Source organism: Canis lupus, chromosome 34, assembly GCF_003254725.2.
Source record: "Canis lupus dingo isolate Sandy chromosome 34, ASM325472v2, whole genome shotgun sequence".
Lineage (NCBI taxonomy): Eukaryota > Metazoa > Chordata > Mammalia > Carnivora > Canidae > Canis > Canis lupus.
Window position 1 is genome coordinate 33,780,375 of NC_064276.1, and position 24,442 is coordinate 33,804,816.

The following is a 24,442-nucleotide window of genomic DNA, read 5'->3' on the forward strand; positions in this document are numbered from 1 at the left end:
CTTTGAATGTGAACACTGTGCCACTGAAAACCAGAGTGGTAGAGAATTATGAAGTTAATTATCACCCCTGCTTATTTATTTACTTTCTTCATTTAAGAAAAACCAAACACTTGCACTTCAGTTGACTTACAAAGATAGCAACCTCCCTAGATTTACTCTCTTTGCATGTACACAGCTGTTTTGATACACAAGGTAACGAGATGGCACCTCACATGCTGTTATTGCTTCTCAAAGGATGTGTGGTCCTTTGCCTCACAACACTCCCCGTATGGCACATAGCAGGAATGCTTTAGGTCCCATCCCCTTTTTTTGCTTTCTGTGCTCAAGTAAGTGACTGTTTTTTTTTTCTTGTCCTATTGACTGGTTTAGAAAGCCTTTCTTCCCCCCTCCTTTTTTGGTGCCATGATTACATTGAATGGTTGATGTTTCTAGTGAATCATTCCACCAATTAGGCTAAAATATTAAAAGACAAGTAACTTGAGAAGGAAACTCGCATTTCTATAGCACTTTGCAGCAGATGTATCCTATTTACTGCTTTATTTTATTGCTTAATGACTGGATCTGAAGTAATTGCACCATTTGACAGATATTTATTTGTAAAATGTGATTCATTCAGTCAGACACTTTTAGAATGATTTTCATGCCAAGTGTTAAAATTGTGTAGGCTTGAGTAGCTCTTTCAAAAGATGCAAACACGCATGTAAATTCCATGCATCAAGCACATCTACTTTCGGCCCTTTTTATTATAGAAATATTCCAGTTGACAAAGAGTGCTAGTGAATAGACGGCAGGGACTTCTGGACTTTAATCAACCGCAATCACTGGCAGAGTTCAGAATTAATTTCCTAACCATGAATCACCTGCAGACAATGAATCACGTTCTAGAGAATTTTGCCAAGCAAAACAAGCCATCATGCCCTGTACAACTTTTGAGGACAGGGCCATGGAAACTCATTTGACTAGCATAGTTGAAATAATGAAAAGAAAAGAATATCGAGAATAGTGGAACAAGCTTTCAAATAGTGTCTGGTGACTTTCAGCTTCACAAAGACAGGGGAATCAAGAGTTGAGCATGAAAACACTCTCCGAAATGGTCTACCCATTGGTTGGATTCCGTTCTTAAATTCTTGTTCCTGAGAATCAAGGTAAAGAATTTTGTTAATACTTTTTTGGCTCCGAAACATTCTACACATCACAAACGCTAGAACATTTCCACCCATTCCTTAACCAAAGTATTAGAAACTTTGTCTTTAATTTCTTGTCCATACACTCTGTGAAAGGAGAGGAACAAGGAGAATTAAATATACAGATAACACAGATTTAAAAAAAAAAAAACACTTTTGAATGAAATAGCCTAAGTTCTTGGTGTGATTGCCTCAATTTTCCATTTTCTCTTCCAGATAGGAAAACAAAGAAATCTATGATCTTTATTTGTTTCTGGACATTATTTAAAAACTGAGATAAATTTGACTTGAAAGACATGCAGCAAAATATTTAGCATCTTACATAATATTGTTAAAATAGAATTAATCATATAAAAGGGAATATTATCATTGTCAAATTTAGGCCAAGTTAATTTCAAACTCCATCAACAAGTAAACAACATACAAGAGTAAAAAATAAAATGACCAACACAAGATATTTGACATGTATGCCGTTGCAAAGAAATCATGCATGCCGTGGCAAAGAGTGCAAAGAATAAACAGAAATTCTTATCTAGAAAGAATAATGAATTATAAAAATTTGTGAGCACATTAGACAAATATCAAAACCTCAAAGACTAGATGATATCCATGTTGATAAACTGGCTTGAGGCTTTTTTATTGATTAATAGATCATCGCCATCAAATAAGTTTGCCTTTATCGATTCATCCAACTTTGGTATATGAGAAAAAAAAGCAGGACTCATGTCATATGGCACAGAATGAAATAATTTTCCAGATGGGCAATCAATATTTCATTTTAGACCATGAAAACAGGTAAATCGAACTATAAAGTATCCATTGTCAGCCACTTGCCAGGTGAATGGAACACATTAACCATTATTATTATTAAGTGAAGCTAGCTGGAATTTTCATCTTTGACTTGTATACCACTCTGTTTTTCACAGTGTGTTGCCTGCAGACCTTCTAATCATTCCCTCTCGCTTACTGATTGCCTTGGCACCCGGGCTTGCAATTCTCTTCCTTTGCAAGGGTTCTGTTATCATTCTGAGTGCCTGGAAAGACATGTGTTCAACCCAAAGAAACCCTGAGCTCTCTGCATGTTGGCCTCACCTCCAGTGACTTCCTTTCCTGTGCAGTGCCCTCAGGTGCCCATCACCACATTGTAAAGCTGGAGCCTTAATCTTTACCTGAAGCTACTCTATCTCCTAAATTGAAAATTTGGACCATATTTAATTATTTGACCCAGAACTCTTATTTTCTGACTGTTGCTTAATTATTTCTGATACTTTCATCTTTAGTCTCATTAGAAATAGTGATGAGAGCCCTCTTGGTACCTTATATTGTTCTAGACATTAGATTTCCTGGAGTAAAGTGAGAAGTCAAAGATGTCTCCTGTCATGAAGCTTACATTCAAAGCCCTTAACCCTCTCTTGATCGGCTTTCCCATATCCTTTCCTACACAGCTTAAATCCCATGACCCATCATTTCAACTCCTCTGTTTTTAACATCCTAAATTCTTTGCTCATTGTTGTTCATCATCTACTGGCAGAAGCCCAAGCCTAGAAAACTCCAACCACCGCCCTTCCCAGCATATCCACCTCGGGGGCTGACCAGAAGTTGGAAGAAATCACATAACTGCAAATTCCATAATAAATTCATGATCTCCCCAACAGCAAGGGGACCCTCACCACTTCCAAGAAATCCCTTTTTGTATGTTTTCCTAGCTCTTTTTTTTTTTTTAGATCCCTTGGTACTTATTTTATTTTATTTTATTTATTTATTTATTTATTTTTTTTAATTTTAAACAAACAAGCAAGCTTACTAATGTTGGCATCCAGGGTGAGCACTTTCAAATAAACCCCTTAACCAACTCTAAATTCATGTTGTGACTAAAAAATCATGGTGATCATTATCAATGCAGGATGTCTGAGAGCATATTCTTTAATCAGCCAGGACTCAGAGACTGAAGCAAGTAGAAATGTTCTGGCTTTCACTGGGGTGGAGCAAATGATTTGATTTGCCTTGGTTTTAACCATTTTGTTGGGCTTAACTTTAAAATTCAGCTTGCAGTCAGCAAGAACACTTAAAGCAGGAAGATTCCAAATGTCATGCACACACACACACACACACACACAAACAAAACAAACAAACAAACAAACAAACAAAAAAACATGTAAGATCTCAGAGCCACTTGACCAGCAGTTGTAGCACAGGGCGATGAAGGGTGCTCCAAAACTTAGTGGGGTCTCAGGCAGTTATTTGACATTTTGCAGGCTTGGTGTTCAGTAAATAGATTAGTTTAACAGGGTTGTTGTGAAAATTGAATGGGAAAGTATGTGTAAAGATTAGCATACTACCTGACCCCTCCTAAGAACTCAGAAAATATTAGCAATTAGTTGCTGATCCCACTTCCATCTCTAATTATGGCTCCATCCCTCTCCTCCTTGACACACCAGATTTCTTTAAAATCCTGCCAGCATTTATAATCTCCATTCCCTCATCTCTCTGCCATCTATTCATACTACTACTCCTCTGAATCTGTTCTCACTGAGGTCATCAGTGGCCTCCTTGACAGTAAATCCCCAAATTCTACCGCATGGTTTTATTTTGTTGACCTGTTGGTGTCACTTGACACTAGTGACCACTCTCCTTTTTGAAACATTCTTTCTCAAGCTTTTATGAAGAGATACACCCCATTGATGTCCTCCTGTATTATGTTACACTTGATCACCCTCCTTTTCAGGATTGAAGTCTATCTACTTTTTCAATGTTGGTGTTCTGTAAGGTTCTATCATAGAGTGTTTCTTTTCTTACTCTACAATTTTCCCTTGTATATCTATACTCTCACAGGATTCCCATCTCTATCCTTTAAGGTAAAGGCTAAGCTACTGGGGGGAAAAAAGAGTGGCCTAAAAAATTAGATTTATCTCTCTCTCCTAAGAGTCAAGATGGACAAGGTCCAGGATGGCAGCAGCTTTGCTCTGCGTGATCACTTAGAGACCCAGCTTCTCTTATTCTGCTCCTTTGCATCCCTACCCCATCTGTATAGCCATTGTCTGCTATTTGAAGCTAGGTGTTTGTAAGCTTCAGGTCTTCAGAAAGGTCAGGGACAGAGACTATTCTTTAAACAAATGGCCTGAAGTTGCATACATTGCATCTGTTCACATTCCACTGGTAAGAAAGTAGTCAAATGACCACACAGCTCCCTGGTGAAAACATGGATTCTAGTTGTGCATAACATCAGAGAAAACAGGGGGTGGGAGGATGGATTTTAGTAGACAACTAGAAGTCTCCACCACCCTCTAAGCCAATAACTAAAAATTCTGTGTCTTCAGATGCATTTGCTTAGCTTCGGACTCAAACATCTAACTGCTTACTGGCCAGTTCCACTTCATATTCCTTCTTACATCTTAGATTCGGTAGGTTCCAAACAGAATTTATAATATTCCACATCTCATGATCCCCAAACTCCATTTCAGTGAAAACCACTCCTTCTTTCTTGTTTCCTATCATAGCTGTAGAAACACCGTGATATTTATCACCATAGTCATGGTTGTTTATCATCCTTCATTCTGCCTTTATCCCTCTTGATGTCCCCCCATATCAAATCTAATCCCGTGGCTTAGTGATGCTTTTTAAATATCTCTATCCTCAGGTCACTACCCTTTTACTACCTTTATTATGTCTCCAGCCTCCATTATCATCCGATTTAAATTTACAAATATTCTTTATTTTCTGAATGGATTTGATTCTTCAGTCTAGACAGCAAGAGCTTAGATAGGAATGACACTCGGTTATCTGACTCTGTCTGGTACAGTGATTAGCAAAAGTTTGGAGAGTGGAAATTTATCTAAAAATTTATCTGAGTCTCACACCTGAGAGCTCCACTCATGAGAATGTGGATAGCATGGAATTCCTGCATTCTCCACGTGAAGTCCAAGTGATCTAAAATATAGATTTACTCTTACCACATGTGTAAGTTTTCACCTGCTTCCCATCGACATTAGAAAAAAAAAATCCGGGATCCCTGGGTGGCGCAGCGGTTTGGCGCCTGCCTTTGGCCCAGGGCGCGATCCTGGAGATCCGGGATCGAATCCCACATCAGGCTGCCGGTGCATGGAGCCTGCTTCTCCCTCTGCCTATGTCTCTGCCTCTCTCTCTCTCTCTCTCTCTCTGTGACTATCATAAATAAATAAAAAAATTAAAAAAAAATCCAAATTCCTAGCATGGCTTAGAAGTCTTACATCTTGGATTTTTACTTAATCTTGCCACTCCCCATGCTGAATTTTTGACTCCAGGCACAAATCATCTCTTTTGGTTCCTTGCATGCATCATCTCTCCTGTGTCTTGAAGCTTTGCATATGGCATCCTATTTGATTGAAACTCTCTTCCTTACCCTCTGACCCTTTATAATGTCTTCCCGGGAGTCATGGAACCCTCTCTTGCTGATGGGATTAGGTGCCTTCTGCTATTTGCCCCTTTAGCACCTGGAATTTACCCTCTATTACACTTACAAAACTTTGTTATAATTGCTTTTTACATCATCTATTTCCTCATTAAAAAATGTCAGCTCGGTGATGACAGAAACCACTCTGTTCACTATTGCATCTGTAGAATTTGGGTACAGTTTAGAATGTGCTATTAAATACTCATTTAATATTTGTATATATGCATAGTTTGGAATGAGAGTAAAAGTACTACAAAAGCATTTAGTGGCAATTCAGAGTTCTTGGTACAATTATAATTAGGGTGAATAGATTAAAGTTATTCACTAGAGCACATTTTTCTTTAGAAAAATAATTTAATAACACTTTAAGAGTAATGAACTAAAATTAATGATGCCAGGCTACTGACATGGAAATGTCAGTCTGCCTGAATTCTTGTTTCCCTCCCTTGACTGATTCTTCCTTCTTGCACAGCCCACATAGATAGAGTTCTTGCTTTTGCCCCTCAGTCTGGCTCCTTGAGGTTTACTAGGTGAGAGACACAAGGAAGTGGTGAGCACAGAGACACTAGCCTATCAGCTGGTCTGACTTTTCATTCTAATTCAAACCTCCCTCTTGAGCACCTGTCCTAGGAAACTGGACTCAGCTATGGTGGCAATAGATTGCGAAGTGTGTCCCCAGTGACTAGTGATAATAAAATACCAGTGCTTACTAGTGTTTTTGCTTGTTTGTTAACTAAAGCAAACTCAGTGCCATCTGGATTATAACATCATTCTTTCCGTTTTCTTATCATTTCATTTTTCATTCTGGTGATTTTTTGTTTTTTGGATTTTTTTTAATTTTAAAAAATTTTACTTAATCCTTTGGGAGAAAGAGCATGGGCAGGGAGAGAGGCAGAGGGAGAAGGAGAAGCAGACTCCCCACTGAGCAGGAAGCTCCATCCTAGGACACGGAGATCATGACCTGAGCCGAAGGCAGAGGCTTAACCATCTGAGCCACCTAGGTGCCCCATTTTCTTATGTTTTTGTTTTAAGTGGAAAAGAAATGACACAGTCTATGTCAGAGCTGACATTAAGAGTTGGTCATGCATGTGATCGATCATCTAATTACCTAGTTTTATTTTATTTTTATTTATTTATTTATTTTATTTATTTATGATAGTTACAGAGAGAGAGAGAGGCAGAGACACGGGCAGAGGGAGAAGCAGGCTCCATGCACCGGGAGCCCGATGTGGGATTTGATCCCGGTTCCCCGGGATCACACCCTGGGCCAAAGGCAGGCGCCAAACCGCTGCACCACCCAGGGATCCCTAGTTACCTGGTTTTAAAAATGGATGTAGAGGTGGTTTTCCCTTTCATGTAAAGAAGGGAACATTTATACAGAGAATGTGGAATCACCAGGTAGGAGTTAATCAAGAGTGAGTCAAATTTAACACTGCTAAGCTAGCTGGGGGCAAAAGGGAGACTGTAGCCTAAGAGAAAAATCTCAGGACTGAGTAAAGCAAAGGGTGGTGTTGTTAGAAGAGAAGGATGGAGTTGTTTTTCTGAAAGCCTGTGCGTCCCAAGGAGCTGTATTTAACAGCTCCAGTTAGGATGAAGCAGCAATTCCACCAGTGGCTTCCAGCACATAAAAGTTCCAGGTAAGCGTCAGTTACCTACAAGAGGAGATATGGATGTTGTCTTCATGCCCCACCCCCCTCCCAGGTATAGTGATAGATTTTTGGCAAAGACATTTAGGGGCTTGTCTGCCCACGTATCCGTAACATACTAGGCTTTTAAAATTTTATTTCTAAAACTAATCACAGTTATATTTCAAATGACATTTAGTCTTACATTCAACTGGTGTAATGTTGCTATATCTAACTTTTAATTTCAGGTCTCTAGACTTAAATTAATTTAGTGGACAATTTATGTCCTAAGAGAAAAAGTCCCATTGCAAAGTGGAATTTACACAAAGTGAGACACTAGGCTCCAAAAAGCAACTATCTCAAGGACCCCTGCCAACACAGCATGTGTGCATCTAAGGGAAAGGGGAAAAAGAAACATCCCTCCTTCATGGTCCCTCTACCAGCAGCTCCACAGAAGCCTCATGGTTTACCTTGACCTATTCTAGCTCCTGATCCTGCCAGACATCCCTGTGGTTTTACACTTGGAAACATCAGGGACACGGTCAGGGAAAGCTGGTCCTGTTCTAGGACGCAAAAGTGTGTGGACTGATAAGTGTGTGGACTGACTCCTCTAAAGATTTGATGGGGAGTATTCTCAATAGTTATGCATTAACACGATCAGGTCCTGCAGACCCAAACACAGACACAGACCCTTTCTTAATTGCCATCTTCTTCCCTTTGGTTCATTTGCTGTGTTGGTCATTGTTCTTGTTGCTCTTACTTGTTTTGTTCATTTGAAAAGTTAATGCTTTAAAAAAATACATTAACAAATTATGTACGCTTGAAGAAAAACTTCAGAGGACCTTGCGTAATGTCTGAAAGAGCTGTGAGTCTCATTGTTTCTAAAAACTTAAGCCTCACACTTGCCCTCCATGAAGCATCTCTAGTCCTTGAAGACATCAATCAACTTTTCTCGTGTTCCTTCACCTTTTGCTCAAATTACGTGTGAAACTACGGCATTGTAGAACTGGCTACTCCCCAGTGAATCCCAAGCTGTCCTAAAGATCATTTTCCACCACCCTGAAGGTTTAACTACAACTACATTTAATTGGCACTGGTGGGCAATTCATCGGGGGCGCTGCAGTGTGACTGCTCAGGAAATGTCTGCCTGCCGTAATGCTGGCAAGCTTATTCCTATAAAGTCTCATAAGATCACTTGTCGAAACATTTTGTGCTGCAATGTTGATGATATGCCCGGTTCAATCAATCAATCAACAAATATTTACGTTAAGTGCCTGTTCTATCACCACCGCTAGCCTGACATTCCCTCACCCCCCGCCTATTTGCCATGGTGCCCACGTGAATGGTGTAAAGGCAAGGGTCAGGGTGATCTTTCTCTGACCCCAGTGGATGCATGCTGTTGTTTCTAGCCCTTCTCAAGTGGAAAAATCAATTAATTCACCAACAACTATTTATTGCCATCTACCATGTGCCCACAGTCATTAGTAGACTTAGATGCCCTCTAGTATGGCGAAACTCTCAAGCTGGGGTCACTCTCTGCTTCTCTCCTTCCTCCCCCTTTTCAATAACAGTTTGTCATAGTAGCTCCTAACATTTGTATAGAATTGTGTCATTCACAAAGTATTTTTATTCTTAACCTTACTGACAGTACTGAGAGGGGGGCTGTTTTTTCCTCTTTTACAGCTGAAGAACCAAGAGACTTGGGTTTGTCTAAAGTCACAGCCAGTAGAGAACAAGGGAGCGTTCCCTGACTCCAGGGTGACTATCCCCAGGCCCCCATTTCTCTCTGCTACATATAAAGCATAATAAGTGCGGGAGTTTGGGAATAAGATTAATAATAAGATGAATAAAATAGGTGTTTTTTTAAGATTTATTTATTTATTTGAGAGAAAGAGACCATAAGCAGAAGGGAATCCATGAGCAGATTCCTCAGAGCATGGAGCCCATCGGGAGGTTCTATTCCACAACCCTGAGATCACAACCTGAGCGGAAACAAAGGGTTAGATGCTGAACCTACTGCACTACCCAGGCACCCTGCAAAAAAATAATTTTTAACTTCAGAAATGTAATATCAGAGTAACCCAGGGATTTCTGTCTCATTGTAAAATAGAACTAAGAGGCTGTACATTTCAGAACACCTGCTTCATACCCAGATAGAGATGACTCCTAGTCTTTGGAGTCTTCCAACATTGACCGGCCTCATAAGAGTCCCACTGGCATGCTTCTATCTGGAGACTGATTCAAAGTATATTTCTCAGAGCCATGCTTCTCAATAGCTGCTTGTCTAGCTGTATCTAAATGCAACACCCATTTCTTCACCTCTTCCTGACCTGACTCTACAATCCACTGTGGTGTGGCTCTTGGCCTTGACCTATCATTCCAGTCAAACAGTTTGCAGTAAGGTCATGATTGACCTTCACATCACAAGTCAAAGACACCTTTTCTCTATCGTCAATGTGTGGAAAAGCACAACGGCATAATGGCAAACAAAGTAGGGAACCCTGGTGTGACCACTAACTTCGACTATTTACTAGTTGTGTGATCTCAAGCAAGAGACTTCACCTCTCTGTGTTTCACTTTCTTTCTCCATAAAATGGGGATAATAATAGTATCTACATCATAGTACAGGTGTAAGGCCTCAAGGAGTTAATATCTGCAAAACCTGGAGAAAATGTCTGACACATCTGAAAGGCAGCAGATGTTAGCTGTTATTGTTTATTGTTACCTAAGCTGTTTGGTACATTAACCATTTGTTTTCTTCATTAGTCCTAATCTTCCTTTGATCTCCGTGGCACCATGTTCCCATGATTTTACTCAATGCCCTCCAATAATTTTTCTCACTTGTCTATGCAGAGTCTCTCTTTTATTTTTTAACTTAACAAATAGATGTTTAAGTTCTTCAGGTTTCACTTACCCTATCCATCCTTTTTATTAGTTTTCTATCCTCGGAAATCTCCTCAAATTCACACATTAGATACCAAGTTCACTCAAATATGTATTTTCATGACAGATGCCCCAATGGATTGTCAATTGACATATCCACCCACCTTCCCACCATCTCTGCTTGTATATCTCACACAAGACCTAAACTCAGTGTTTCTCCCCCAGTTGGTCACCTTCTGGCATTCTGTTATTAATAAATATAACCAGGAGTCAGTGTGTTGTTGAAGCTAGACTCCAAGGAATGATCCAGAAGACTTCTGTCACCCTCACCTCTAATAGCCAATCCATTACTAGGCCTTGAAGATCATACCTCCCATATCCTCTGATGCAGGTATTCCTCACAGCCCATCAATACCCCTGTTATCTCTACCTGGACTATGGCAATAGCTTTCAAAGTGCCGTCTTCTCATCTCTCTGATCCCTGTCTCTCCACTCTCTGCTCATCAAGAATCTTTTCAAAGACTAGGAAATCCTAACATTATCTGCCTAGAGCATCTTGATGTCTTTCTTAAACTTTTGTAATAAAGACAAACTTACGCCTTCACTGAGTCCACAAAATCATACCCCAACAGCTTTAAATCATTTCACCTTTCCTCTTGTTTTCTTACTGTCAAGTCATTGCCTATTATTTCATTTCATTAACATTTTCTTTTCCTCCTCCTCACTGCAGGACCTTTGCACACACTGGTCCTTCTGCTTTTTCTCTCCTCTTTGCCTCATTAGTTCTTATTCATCTTGACATCTTGGTTGTATCATCACATCCCCAAAGAAACCTCATCTAATCCTCCTGACCTCCTGTCCATATTTCTTTGCTTTGTATAATTTACCGTGCTTGTAGTTTTACATTCTTTCATGGATTACATGTTTCATTACAGTAAACTGCAAACTAGGAGACTATGTCTTTGGGGAAGGCGGTTACTGTTTGTATTCCTAGCACCTGTCATGGAGATGCTGCTCCAGTATACACTGGTTGAAGTCACTAGCTCTGGATGCTCTGAGTCCATCTCTGTTTCTATACCATCACGTCTGGAATAGCATGGACCTCAATTTACAGAAGAATTAGCCACATGAATACAGAAATACCTCAGAAACACTGGAAGTTTAATTCCAGACCACCACAATAAAGCAGATATTGTGATAAAATGAGTCAAATGAATTTTTTTGGTTTCCTAGTACATAAAAAAGTTACATTTAAACTATACATTAGGTTATGTTTAAACTATCTATTAATTATATAATAGCATTAAGTCTAAAAACAGTGGACATACCTTAATTTAAAAACGCTTTATTGCTAAAAAAAATTCTATCATCTAAGTTTTCAGTGAGTCATATTCTTTTTGCTGGTGGAGTGTTTTGCTTTGTCGATTGCAGACAACTGGCCAGGGTGGTGGTTGCTGAAAGCTGGCAGGGCTCTGGCCATTTCCTAAGATAAAACAACAATGAAGTTTGCCAAATCAATTGACTCTTTCTTTCATGTACAATTTCTCTGCAACATGTGATGCTATTTGAGAGCATTTCATCTATAGTAGAACTTTCGAAATGAAAGTCAATCTTCTCAAACAAACCCTGCCACTGCTTTATCAACTAAGTGTATGTAATATTCTAAATAGTTGACTCTCATTTCTACAATCTTCACAGCATCTTCACCAAGAGTAGTTTCTGTCTCAAGAAACTGCTTTCTTTGCTCATCTACAAGAAGCAGTTTCTCATCCTTTCAGGTTTTATCATGAGATCGCAACAATTCGGTCACATCTTCAGGCTTCCACCTCTAACTCTCTCTAGCTATTTTCAGCATATCTGTAGTAACTTCCTCCACAGAAGTCTTGAGCCCCTCAAAGTCATCCATGAGGGTTAGTCAACTTCTTCCATGGGGCACCTGGGTGGCTCAGTTGGTTAAGCATCTGACTCTTGATTTTGGCTCAGGTCATAATCTCAGGGTCATGAGTTTGAGTCCCACATTGGGCTCTGTGCTCAGGGGGAGTCTGCTTGAAGATTCTCTCCCTCTAGCCCTCTTCTGATATTCTCTCTCTCTCTCTCTCTCTTTCAAATAAATAAATAAATAAATCCTAAAAAAAAAAAGAATCAACTTCTTCTAAACTGTCCATGTTTGTATTTTGAACTTTCCAAAAATCACAAAAGTTTTAATGGCATCTAGAATGGTGAATCCTTTCTAGATTTTCAGTTTACTTCCCTCAGATCCATCAGAGGTATCCCTGTCAATGACAGCTATAGTCTTATGAAATGTATTTCTTTAAAAGTGCTGACAGTCAAAATTAATCCTTGATACATGGGCTATAGAATGGATATTGTATTAGCAGGCATAAAAACAAGATTAATCTCATTGTACCTCTCCATCAAAGCACTTAGATGAACAGGTGCATTGTCAATGAGTGGTAATATTTTGAAAGGAACCTTTTTTCTGAGCAGTAGGTGTCAACAGCAGGCTTAAAATATTCAGTAAATCATGTTGTAAAGAGACATGCTGTCATTCAGGCTTTACGGTTGCATTTATAGAATATAGGCAGAGTTGACTTAGCATGATTCTGAAGCGCCCCATGATTTTCAGAATGGTCAGTGTGCAGTGGCTTCAACTGAAAGTCCCCAGCTGCACTAGCTCCTAGTAAGAGAGGCAGCCTGTCCTTTGAAGCTTTGAAGCCAGGCTTTGACTTCTTTCTACCTATGAAAGCTGTAGATAGCATCTCCTTCCAATATAAGGCTGTTTCGTCTATACTGAAAATCTGTTTAGTGTGACCACCTTCATGAATTATGTGAGCTAGACCTTCTGGATCACTTGCTGAAGCTTCTGCAATCAGCACCTGCTGCTTCTCCTTGCACTTGTCTGTTACGGAGATGGCTTCTTCCCTTCAACCTCCTGCACCAATTTCTGTCAGTTGCCACCTTTTCTTCTGCAGCTTCCTCCCCTCTCTCAGCCTTCACAGAATTGAAGGGAGTTAAAGCCTTGCTCTGAATCAGGCTTTGACTTAAAAAGAATGTTGTGGCTGGTTGGATCTTCTGTCCAGACCACTCAGCCTCTCTCCATCTCAGCGATAAGGCTGTTTTGTTTTCTCATCATTTGTGTCTCCGCTATGTAATTTCCTTTAAGAACTTTTCCTTTCTACTCACAGCTTGGCTGTTTGGTGCAAGGGCCTAGCTTTCAGCCAATCTCAACTTTCGACATGCCTTCCTCACTGAGCACAATCATTTGTAGTTTTTGACTTAAAGGGAGAGACGTGTGACTTTTCCTTTCACTTGAATGCTTAGAGACCATTGTAGGGTTATTAGCTGATCTAATTTCAATATGGTTGTGTCTCAGGGAGTAGGGAGGTGGAGCAGAAGGAGACAAATGGGGGAATGGCCAGTTGGTGGAGCAGTTGGAACACACACAGCATTACAGATTGAGTCTGCTATCTTGTACCGGCCTAGTTCATGGCACCCCAAAACAATTATAATCATAGCATTAAAGATCACTGATCGCGGATCACCAGAACAAATATAATAATAATGGGAAAGTCAGAAACATTGGAAAATCACCAAAATGTGACAGAGACACAAGGTAAGCAAATGCTGTGGGGAGGAAAAATACTGTCCAAAGACTAGTCAGATGCAAGGTTGGCACAAATCTTCAATTTGTAAAACAAACAAACAAAAACACGGTAATTGTGAAGTTCAATAAAATGAGGTATGCATATATATATATATATATATATATATATATATATATATGCTAATTATGGCAGAGTAGCTACTGATCTCACTTGAAACCTGCCATGTTTGAATAGATGTGGTCATAGGAATGGGAGAGGAATGGAGTGGACAACATCATAACTTGCTGACGATGCTCTGGCCTGGGCTACTAAGCCAGTTTGATTCATCTTGTCTCCTGAAGCCTGCTGATGCTGCCATTTCTGGGCCCTGTCTACCCACGTGCAGTATCACATGGCCAAAGTGTAACGGAATAATGTTCATGCTTAGCTGTGTCTTACCTGTGCTCCAGTGTTCAGCCAGCCGTGAATTATTTTTTCCCACAAAAAGACTGGTTTATATTATAATGACTGAACTTAGAACCTCCTAATATTCCCAAGCCACGGTAAGGGAAGGAGCTGGGATTGCATTATTTTACTTTCAGAATGGCCAGAACTATTTCAATCTGTAGCCTTTTGATGACTTCATAGATGAATCACAATGCGGTTGCTTTCACTGAAATAAAAAGAAGGAATTTGCAGGCCTTTCCTATTCTGTAACCCCATCTCAGCAAGTAGTCCGTAATAAAATGAAGAATTATTCTGTGACCTCGATATTCAAGTGTCAGAGACTCTACATTTGTTACACAGACAAAATTCGATGATTCTGCTTGATAAAAAAAAAATTATTAACATTATAGGATCTGTTAAGAAAAAAAAAAAATCTGGACAGTTCATTTGAATGGCCACAAGAGAGCAGTAAGAAATTAAAGCTTAGGAAGATGACTCATAGTCATTCTTTATGTATTAGGAAGAAGTGAAACACAGAGCTAGTTTTATGCATTCTCAAGTTTGGAAATATGGCTCAGAATCTCTCATTTCTTAGGAAGGACAGTATACATAGCATTGGTAAGATAACTAAAAAGAGCCTGGGATTAAGGCATTTACGAATCTCAAGTTTATATCTGAAAAATAAAAGAAAATAAGTACTTTGGACAAAGGCACATCTTGACCAGTCATCTGGCCCATCCTTTTGCAATATGCAAGCCAAACAAAAAGGTGTGAAACCCACTTGCAAAGTCCCATGAAGGAAGATCTTGACATCCTGCTCTAGAATCTGGCCAACACTTTAAAATGTTAACTATTAGGAAATATATTTTTGTGTGCAATCCAACTCTCTCATGTTGCAATTTAGCTACTATTTCAAATAATATTTTGGATACCCTGGATCTCTCCCTAAGGCCCATCCTATTTCTTGATGTTCCCCCACCCTTCTTTCCCCATACAAACTTGTGCCATTTTTTACTTGAGATTCCAGATGCTGTGAGCTGCTAAAATGAATTTAAAAATCATTAATTTACAAAATGACCAGCAATAGCCCCAATATGCAAGACACTATGAAGAATCAGGCTGAAAAAAAGATGAATGGCCAGTGGAAAAATAGACAAAGGGCATGAATAGGCAATTCACAGAAGCAGAATCTCACCCAACAAACATATGAAAAAGTTGTTCATGCTTAACAGTAAACAAATGAAAATTAAAGTGGGGTACTTTTCTATTACTAGATAAGCACAGATTAAAAAGAATTATAATGTCCAGTGTTCACAAGAGAGAGAAGCCACTTCCAAACACTAGGAACAACTCTTATGAGGGCAGTTTGAAAATATATACCAAAAACTTTTTGAAATATGAATTTCCTTTGACCTAGAAATTTCACTATTAGGAATTAATCCTATGAAAACAGACAATACAATTATAGGTTTTAATAGCAAAAAAAAGAAAGAAAGAAAGAAAGAAAACTTAAATTGTTTAAAAAGGAAAATTATTTTAATAAATTCGAGTATATCCATACAAATGGACTATCATGTAAATCATTAAATATAATACAAATAAAAATGAATGATTACTGGTGTTGAAAGCCTATGGTGTATTTTAAGTTAAAATGAGATTGAAACATCATAGCATGATTTCATTTCGGAGCAAGCTGGGAACGACTACACAATGTCTGGATGATAAGCACCAGAAAGCAATTATCTCCGAGTAATGGGCTCATAGCTGATGTTTTCTTACTTCTATAGAACTTTCCTATAGAGTCTGCATGTGTGTCTGTTTGCTTTTAATCTATGAACACACGTTACTTATAAATCAGTAAAAAACAAAATACCAAAAGCTACTATTATTGGCAAAAAAAATCCTTAGAAAAACTTGGAGGTTGTTTTAGTGAATTTGTAAGAAGTTTGAAGTTTACTCTTCACATAGCAAGTTGCAGTGAAAACAGTGTAAGAAAACGTGATCTAGGTTATCTACATTACCTTAATAATAGGAAAGAAAAATACATAACAACAAGCTACCAGAGTATATGCAGGTTGTGTCTGTATGCTGCTAATATAACTGGGTGAAAGTTTAAAAAAAATTAAAAAACATTCCAATGATTGACTTCATAACATAAATAACCTTGCTTTTAGAGAGAGATCCTTCTTACCCTCTTTTTCCCATGAACAAGCCAGTAACCTGACATCCAAATCATTTTTTCTGGATATCCTAAGATACACTAATTCATATTCTCATTATTGATTTTTCAGACACATATTTAACCTACAATTAATACAATGAGATATCTTTTAAAAGGGTTTTTTGTTTCTTGTTTTCTGAATGTGGCCTCTGTACAACTGAAGGTCTCCTATGTAGTGGTAGCTTTCCCGTTACAGCAGACCTGGAGAAGAATACTGTGTCTCCTACTCTAAGCTACTAGCAATTCTTTGTTTTTGACCCTGTTCAAATGGCCTCCATGATTTTTAAAATTATCAGCTATTGACTGTCTCCTATGAACCTAGTACTAGATCAGACCTCAAAACAAACTTCAAAATAAATAGTATTCTCAAAAGATGGAAACAGGCTCACCGAGGCTCAGTGCACTGTCCTGAATGGTGTAGAGGAATTAGGGGAGTAAATAAACCCCTGCGCTCTCTAAGCCCCACAGTGCGGCATCTTTTTATTCTTCCTTTTTCTTTTTCTTTCTTTTTTTTTTTTCTTAGCATGGAAGAAGCCCTTTTCCCCAATTGCTTGTTTATTTCTTCACAGTGTTTCCTGAACCCTTCCAGATGAAAAGAAAAAAAAATCCACAAGATGCCTTTGAAAATTAACATTTCAAGGCTTTGTCATTTTCTCCCTGCCTATACTTGGAACTGAGAGTTGGGCTGTGGTAGTGGGAGCAAGGCAAAGCAGCTGGGGGCAGGGGTGTGGGGGTGTGGGGGGGGGAGTCCTCTCCCAGCTTACCACCAGTGGCCTAAATCTCTGAGTAATTGCCCATTAGTTGTACTTTATGGTTTTCATTGGTGAAATCAGAACAGGCGTCGTTGCCACCCTTGTTGGTCTGCTATGACTCCACCTCCCCTTAAAAGTGCATTTTATCCTTCCTAGAAAAAGGGAAAAAGATGTGTCATGGAGATGTAAAAGCAGAAAAGGAAGTTAAGTGCCTCTGTTTTATCCATCACATCTGAAAATAAGTCTTTAGCAGCCAATCAAATTGTGTTTGATAGCCAGAGCTTTTAAATATCTTCAGGGGTGTGGCTCATGGAATGGTTCAGAAGCAAGGCATTGCCATAAATGATGAGTATATGCACTGGTCATTTCCGGTCTTCCTTCCGGCTGCCTTTGAAAAGGAATTGCCTCGCCCTGGCCTGGCCTTTGCTCTGGTTGGTGAAGAGGTTTCTTGAAGTTCTGAGATTTCCTGATTCTTATCACAGTCTCTCCCCATCCCCTTTCTTTCCTATTCCCCAAATACCACTCTCTTTCCATTCCCAGGGCTTGCTTTTGTTTGTGGATACTTTTAAATAATGCGTTGAAAACGAGAAAGTAAATTTGAACTTAAAAAAAAAAAAAAAGCCAAAGGGAATCAAATAGCAAAAACATTCAAACAGCAAAGGGGCAGGAAGGTAGAGCAGGGAGGGGTGGGGGGGGCGGGAGGGGGGAGATTAGAAACACAGGTACTTCCTTTACTACTGGCTCACCAGGGCTTCTGGTGAGTCACCTAACATTAATCCTGTCTCAAAAAGGAGATGCAAGAACACTTCCTTAAAGAAATTCCAAGTAAACAGATACAGTAATATGCAAAACCTCTTTGAAAGATGTTCCTATAAAAGCTCCAAGTATTATTTTTATCTTTCAGCTTGCTTACCCTTCACATTTCAGGAATCCTGGAAGTGTACAGTGTTGACATTAAAACAGGGAGAACGTTGTTACTAATTTTACTCTCTTTATGTTTAGAAAATGACTTTTTTTTCTTTCTTTCTTTCTTTCTTTCTTTCTTTTTTTTTTTTTTTTTTTTTTAGCAGAGTTAAGAAGTTACATGGCAATATGAGGTTGCTCATCTTGGTTAAAATAAAATGTCAGATTGCAGTTCTACTAACAATCATAAAATCCCTAGCCTGTGTTGGGTGCTACTAGAAACTAAATGAATAAGAGTGATGGAAACTAAATGAATGTAGGACCCTGGCGAGAATCAAGACAAGTGTAGAAACAAGGGAATGAAAACTAATGTGCCTCAAGTTAGTTGTGGTAGATTAAGACTCTGAAACCAGTCCCAAGCCTTTTCTGGTGAGTGGACTTAGATAAACTCAGTGATTGGTCTTTCATCCATCCACCCAACAACAAGGGTATTGGGTGGCTTTGCCGCACCAGGCAACCAGCCCACCGAAAATAAGATCAAGTCCCTTTTCTCCAGGAAGCACATGGTTCCTCTATAAGAAGACAAAAAATAAACTAGTAAGTCAATGAAGCAACTAGATAATATTAAAGTGTAGTGAGGGCTGTCCAAGAAATAAAATAGATGGTGGAGGGAGACTCCCTCAAAGAATTCTGTAGATCAGAGGCCCAGGAAGAGTCCTCTAAGTGACATGATGGGTCAGCTGAGATCTAAAGGCTGAATGAGGAGTCAGTAGTGTGATGAGGCAGAGAAAGCTTTTTTCGAGAAGAAGGAACAGCCCGTTCAAAGGCTTCAAGGCAGAATTAGGGAGAAAGCCATTGTTGCATAGAATGCAGTGTGCAAAAAAGGACAGTGGTAAGAATTGAGGTCAGGAAAATGGCACAGCCCAGATCATGTCAGGCTTTTGAAGTCACAGAGGAGAGTGTGAAACCTGATCAGAGTGCAGCGAGAAGTCGAGAAGTGGAGAAGTCGGTGGAGGACCCTGGCAGAGGAGAGGAGCAATCTTATTTAAATGCATTCGTTTTTGAAAGAAAATTCAGGCAACTGTGAGGAAGGGGAGGTAGGGGAGTGAGAGTGAAAGGCAGGAGGTGAGTTCGGAAGCTGTCTACATCAGCTTACAAGCTTATGCAAGCTTATGCAAGAAGCTGTGTGAGTCAGGTGAGCAGAGAAAGTGCCATGGACCAGATTCGTCATGCAATATTGGGTAGGACCGGAGGCTTGCACGGTCGATGAAGGTGTTCCTTTGGAAGATCATTCATGCTGCCTCACCAACTGAACTTGTGGTGACAGAATTAAAGCACAAAACAGATGAGCCATGGCTCTTCACGAGAAAAACACTTTTGCTTTGAGTTCCTTACGGTTCTCTTCTCCAGCTCAGGAGCACTGTACCACAACCTGGAATGTGGGTAACACTCGGCCTTCTGTTTTCTCACTATGACCCCTTGGATTCTCAGTCTCCCCAACCGTTGCAGGCAAAGAAGAGGATAGGGTCAATAAGTTGTTCATGTTAACATGGAAAATGAGAGGTGGAAGTGCTTGCAGAACACAGGTACTACGTCTGGGCTTCGGTACGGCTGTAATCAGAACCACATTGCATGGTAACAGGAAATCTGGGCTTCTAAGAACTGCAAAGTGGAGACTTACCAACTGACCTAATCATGCAAAGAAAATGTCAAACTGCAATAACAGATTTTCGTACTCTGGTCTGCTACAGAGCAGAGGTTGGGGCCCCTGCCCAGCATAGATCACGAAGCACACAAATATCCAGGCTCCATGTTTCAGTAAAGAGTTTTGCTTATATGTGCCAGATATTGTTAAAAATACAAAGAACGCTGTTCATAAACACCAGGCTTTCTACTGATCCAAAAGCACATGTTTATTTGTGTGGTCAGTGGCCTACATATTTTAAGAATCATGTAAATAATAAAGTCAAACTATTTTATTTGGTAAGAGTGAAATTGATGGCCCAATAATCAGACACATTCGTGGGCTGTTGTATCTGTACATATGCTATTGATGAGAAATAGTGACTGGATACATGTGAGAGAATTTATAAAAACAGACTTCGAAATTTACAGCTTTCTTTAGGGGCAAAAATGGCCTTCCCTTCTTTTGCTTCATGAACACAATTAGAAAATAGAAATGGGGCAGGGGGCAGGAAATAACTATAATGGATGCTCATGAGCTAAAGCTCCAACTAAAAAGACACACAACAGTTTAAGACCTGGAGTAGAAAAAAATCTTACTAACCACTAAATATAATCAGAATAATTGAATGATTTCTTAGATCTTCGGGGGCAGAAAATAGGTAAGTCTACTTCTGAGAATGTGGAAGTAGCTCTAGTTCTCCCTCCTTGAACCCTAACCAGAAAGAAAATCAAGCTGAAAAAGTCTCCAGTCTCACTGAATCAAGTGCCCCAATCATAACTAGTTTTCTGAATATGTAACTATTTCCTTGAATGCTTTCACATTTGTTTTAGACCAATAAATGATTCTTTTTAAAACCAAATATTTGACCAAATAACCATTTTTTTTATGTCCCTGCTCTTCTGTCTGCAAAAGCCTCAAAACACTGCTCGCTGCAGTTAGTGGAGTCCAATCTAAAGTTATCACCCTTCGTCAGCCAATTTCTAAAAAGTACTAACAGAAAAATAACATTCATTTTTTTATTTATATGTGTATTTTTATGTATAGTCTATTTTTACATGTTTACTTTTCTCAGACCAAGCCAGAGATACATGGAAATTAGCATATACATAACTCAAAATCATTTTCTGATTTTTGGCAGAGCGTAGCTGGTCATTCGCCGATCTTTGCGCCTATGTCTGGAAGGCAGACTTTTCACTTTTGCACTCAAGAGTTGACATCTCCAGTTTGATCAGAGCACACTTTCTCTCAGATCCTGCATGAGATCTCACCACAGAGCTCACCAGACAGCTGCTGCAGAGAGATGAAAGCTAGTGGAGGAGACGAAACCTCTTGGATCTTCCTGGCCCTTGTGCAAATGGAAGTGAATTTTCATGTGATAATAAACGTGCGGGGCAGCTTCTGTAGATCTCATTCGCGGCACACTCTCCCCATAAACTGCCAGAGATGGAGCTGAGAGAGAACCCCCAGGACTGAGAAATACAAAGGCCAGAAAACCCAGACATGGTAAAAAGGAAAGAAGGAGGTGCAGGTGGCTCATTGGTGTCGTGCACGTATTAGCTAATAGGCTAGAAAACGCAGAGCCAGTCAATAACAAGATGGTCAAAATAGAAATGAAGTCGGGATCAAATCCACCTCCCCCAACTCACCATCCTTCTATTGCCAAGTCATGTTACATTATGGCTTTTGTCTGTGAACTACAATGTGGAGGGTGGCAGTTGGCATTGTTTTTAAATTGTAATTTTATGGGAGAGCTGATTAATCGAAGTCACAGACCGCATGAAATGTTTGGCTTCGATATGAATCAACTGCATGGGGATAGTTTTGGGGTATCAGAACTGATAACAAGTAAAAGCAGGAAACAATACCTGTGACTATTAAAAAGAAAAAAAAAAGGAAAGGGAAAATTGCAACTTCAGGTGTGTACTTAAAGAGTTCTGACTCTGCTTATTTGCAATCTAGCTAAATCTTCACTGGAAATTTAAAGAAATCTTGATTGGGAATAACCACTACTTAAAATATTATAATTCATGTTAGCATTCAACAAGATAAATTATCTTAATCTGTTCAGGATCTCTTAAAAACCTCAAAATATACTGTTTGTAACCTCATGATTTCAAAAGGGTCAAACATACACTGTCGAAGGAAGAGAGATTAACAAACAAACCTGAAATTTTTCATTATGTGAGAAAAGAAACTAGTTCTTTCCTGAAAGTTAAGGATGGACAATGTTTGTTTTACCCCAATTAATTACAGGGTCAGCATCATCTTCACTTAATGACAGTATTTAGCAAAAATAATCTTAAAATATTAACTTAAAAGTTACTTTCAAGAATGTATTGCTTAATCTATAAAATCACAGACATTATTTCCATAAAGCATTTAGGTCACTATGACCTATTGTTTTATTTGAGATATTAGGGTAATTTAGATTCCTTTATACCTCGATCCAGTAAATATGTTTATAAATATTATCTTTATGTGAGTCCAGGGAGCTAGAACATGAGTTCTTGCCATGAAAAGGGGGCTGGAGCAAAACCAATCTAAATAAATTGAGGATGAATGGTTCCACTTATATGGTTATCAGTTGTCTTCTTTCCAAGTGAGATCTAAAAGAATATCCTGTTTTACTTCAATGTTTATCCTCAAATAGTTTTGATTACTTTCCTTTTTCCATTGCTACATTCACACTTCTGATTTCGATATTATGCAAAATAAATAATTTGCTTCCACATCATTGTTCAATCTTAGAATTGTGAATGACCTACCTGGATAATGAGTGGTTTTTCTGTTATTGTCAAGTGTCTCCAATGACCCTTATCTTAAACCTATGTCAAGATAAGGGGCATTTGTGAAATAAACAATGGGGAAGAAACAGGAACAATAACTTGTCTTATTTTTATATTTATTTTGTGAAAGGGGGCCTTACTCGCCTAAGAGATTTGGCCAAGGTTTGGATTTACTTTTGAAAATATAGAATCATGTTTTAGACTAGATTTTGCAAGCAGAATGGTGTTTCTTACTACTGAGTCATACTGTCTGGGAGAACTAGAAAGGATTCTTTATATTTGCTGTTTGTGTGTTTTGAGTCTTCTAAATTTTCTTTCCCAAACCAATGGAAACGTACAAATGTTGCATTGTAAAGGCACACAATGGTGTGAGCTAACCTGAAATAATATGACTGTTGTTGACTGTGACTTAAAAAAAAAAAAAAATTTCCCCCTGCAGCTGCTTCTGACTTGAGTTTTGAAACATTATTTCCATGCACATCCATGAATTATTTAGAATTCTTTAGTTTGTAATTCTCCTCTTCTCCTGCTGGTTGTAACGCTGATTTTGAACCATTGTCCTGAGAAAGATAAAGCACATACAAGACGGAATTTCACATAAGCCTCCTATTGATATAGAGTCCCTTATTGCTTTTACTTTTCACATTAACTTCTAGTAAAGTGAATACATAGTTCATTTGAGTTTTAATGTAAACCAATATAAAATGAGAGTTTAGGTAGGTATAGTGTCTGTAAATATAAATAAACAGTACAGAATAATTTTGCATTGTAAGAATTTCAGGTGTAAACGAAAATGTCCAGCTTTTACATAATTAAGAGTCATCAAGGATGATCCAGCTCTCTAAAAAGTCCGCCCCCCCCATATTTTTCAGGTTAATAAAAGTTTTACTCTAGTATCTTTTTTAAAATGTACAAACGCCTGGTTTAGAAAAGCATTCTTTATTGATATGTGACAGTCTTAATTTCTTTAGCAAAGAGAAAAGCATTAAAACATTGCTTTCTAGCTAGAGAAAAAATGAGAAACTGAAAAATTGACCAACTGTCAAATATTCCCAACAAGGGTAATCACATAGAGTATATTATAGGTTGTAGACCAGCTACGGGGAAGGCAACACCATTTGCAGTGGAACGGCATGAAGCAGCATGTCACGGAATCTGTCTTTCCAGATCAAACTTAGCTCTCTTTGCTTTCTCTTTTTATTCTTGTCTCTCCTCCTCTCCTCACTTTTCTTAGTCTTTTCTTTCCATAAATTTTTTCATGTCCCGTCAGAGTTTTGGTCTTCTCACTGTTCAACTCCAGTGGAGCACCTAGGACCAAAGCAGGCTTTCCATTTGACTTGAATTTTCATGAGATGATTTGCATCCTGTAGACACAACACAATTTTTCAAAATAAGATCTGGCAATATTCAGCTGTGGGGTTCACCTGCCGAGGCCAAAAACGCGAGCGGCTGTGATGGAATTTTATAGTGTCTAGTGGAAAAACTTGTGAGTGGAATTCTCTCTCCATCAACTTTCTAACATTAAAAGGATCAATTCTTTAAAATAAACTCAGGTTTATGGAAGAATCATCAAACACAAAGTCTTGGTTCCTTAGGGCAAAGCGTCTCAGTTAAGACACATTTTTACAATTTACTTCTATTCCAAACGTTTGATCATTTTACTGTGTTTGAGGGAGTTAAAACTTCTGATGCTTCTTGCGTTCTCCAATAAATGTTGTTTATGAAAACTGCAAACAAATCTGACTGAAATATGTAAAATCACCATCTAGGAAGATAGCCGAAAATAATCATTTTCAAAGGTATTTGAATAAAATGTAAGGTGGTAGTATTTCAGATCCTTAGCAGAAAACATGTTTTAGAAAGCTTTCCTGATCAGCTTTGAAAAAATATTCTAGACACATTTTAATAATACACCAGATTTCCCAACGACACAGAATAATA

The 24,442-nt window shown here is 38.8% G+C and overlaps 2 long non-coding RNA genes across 2 annotated transcripts in view; one reads left to right on the forward strand and one right to left on the reverse strand.

The window, feature by feature from the left end:
* LOC112646017 (uncharacterized) overlaps nucleotides 1–22,516 on the forward strand; it is a 34,351-nt gene extending 11,835 nt beyond the window's left edge. The window contains exons 3-4 of the long non-coding RNA XR_003127429.3: nucleotides 1,041–1,145; nucleotides 20,854–22,516. This is a non-coding gene — a long non-coding RNA (uncharacterized LOC112646017). The remainder of the gene's footprint in view (nucleotides 1–1,040; nucleotides 1,146–20,853) is intronic.
* On the reverse strand, nucleotides 726–14,319 carry LOC112646018 (uncharacterized). Its single transcript, XR_003127430.3, has 3 exons — nucleotides 14,165–14,319; nucleotides 11,450–11,604; nucleotides 726–1,133 (listed from the first exon to the last, which is right to left on the reverse strand). It is a non-coding gene; the product is annotated as an uncharacterized LOC112646018 (long non-coding RNA).
* Nucleotides 22,517–24,442: the final 1,926 nt, after the last annotated feature.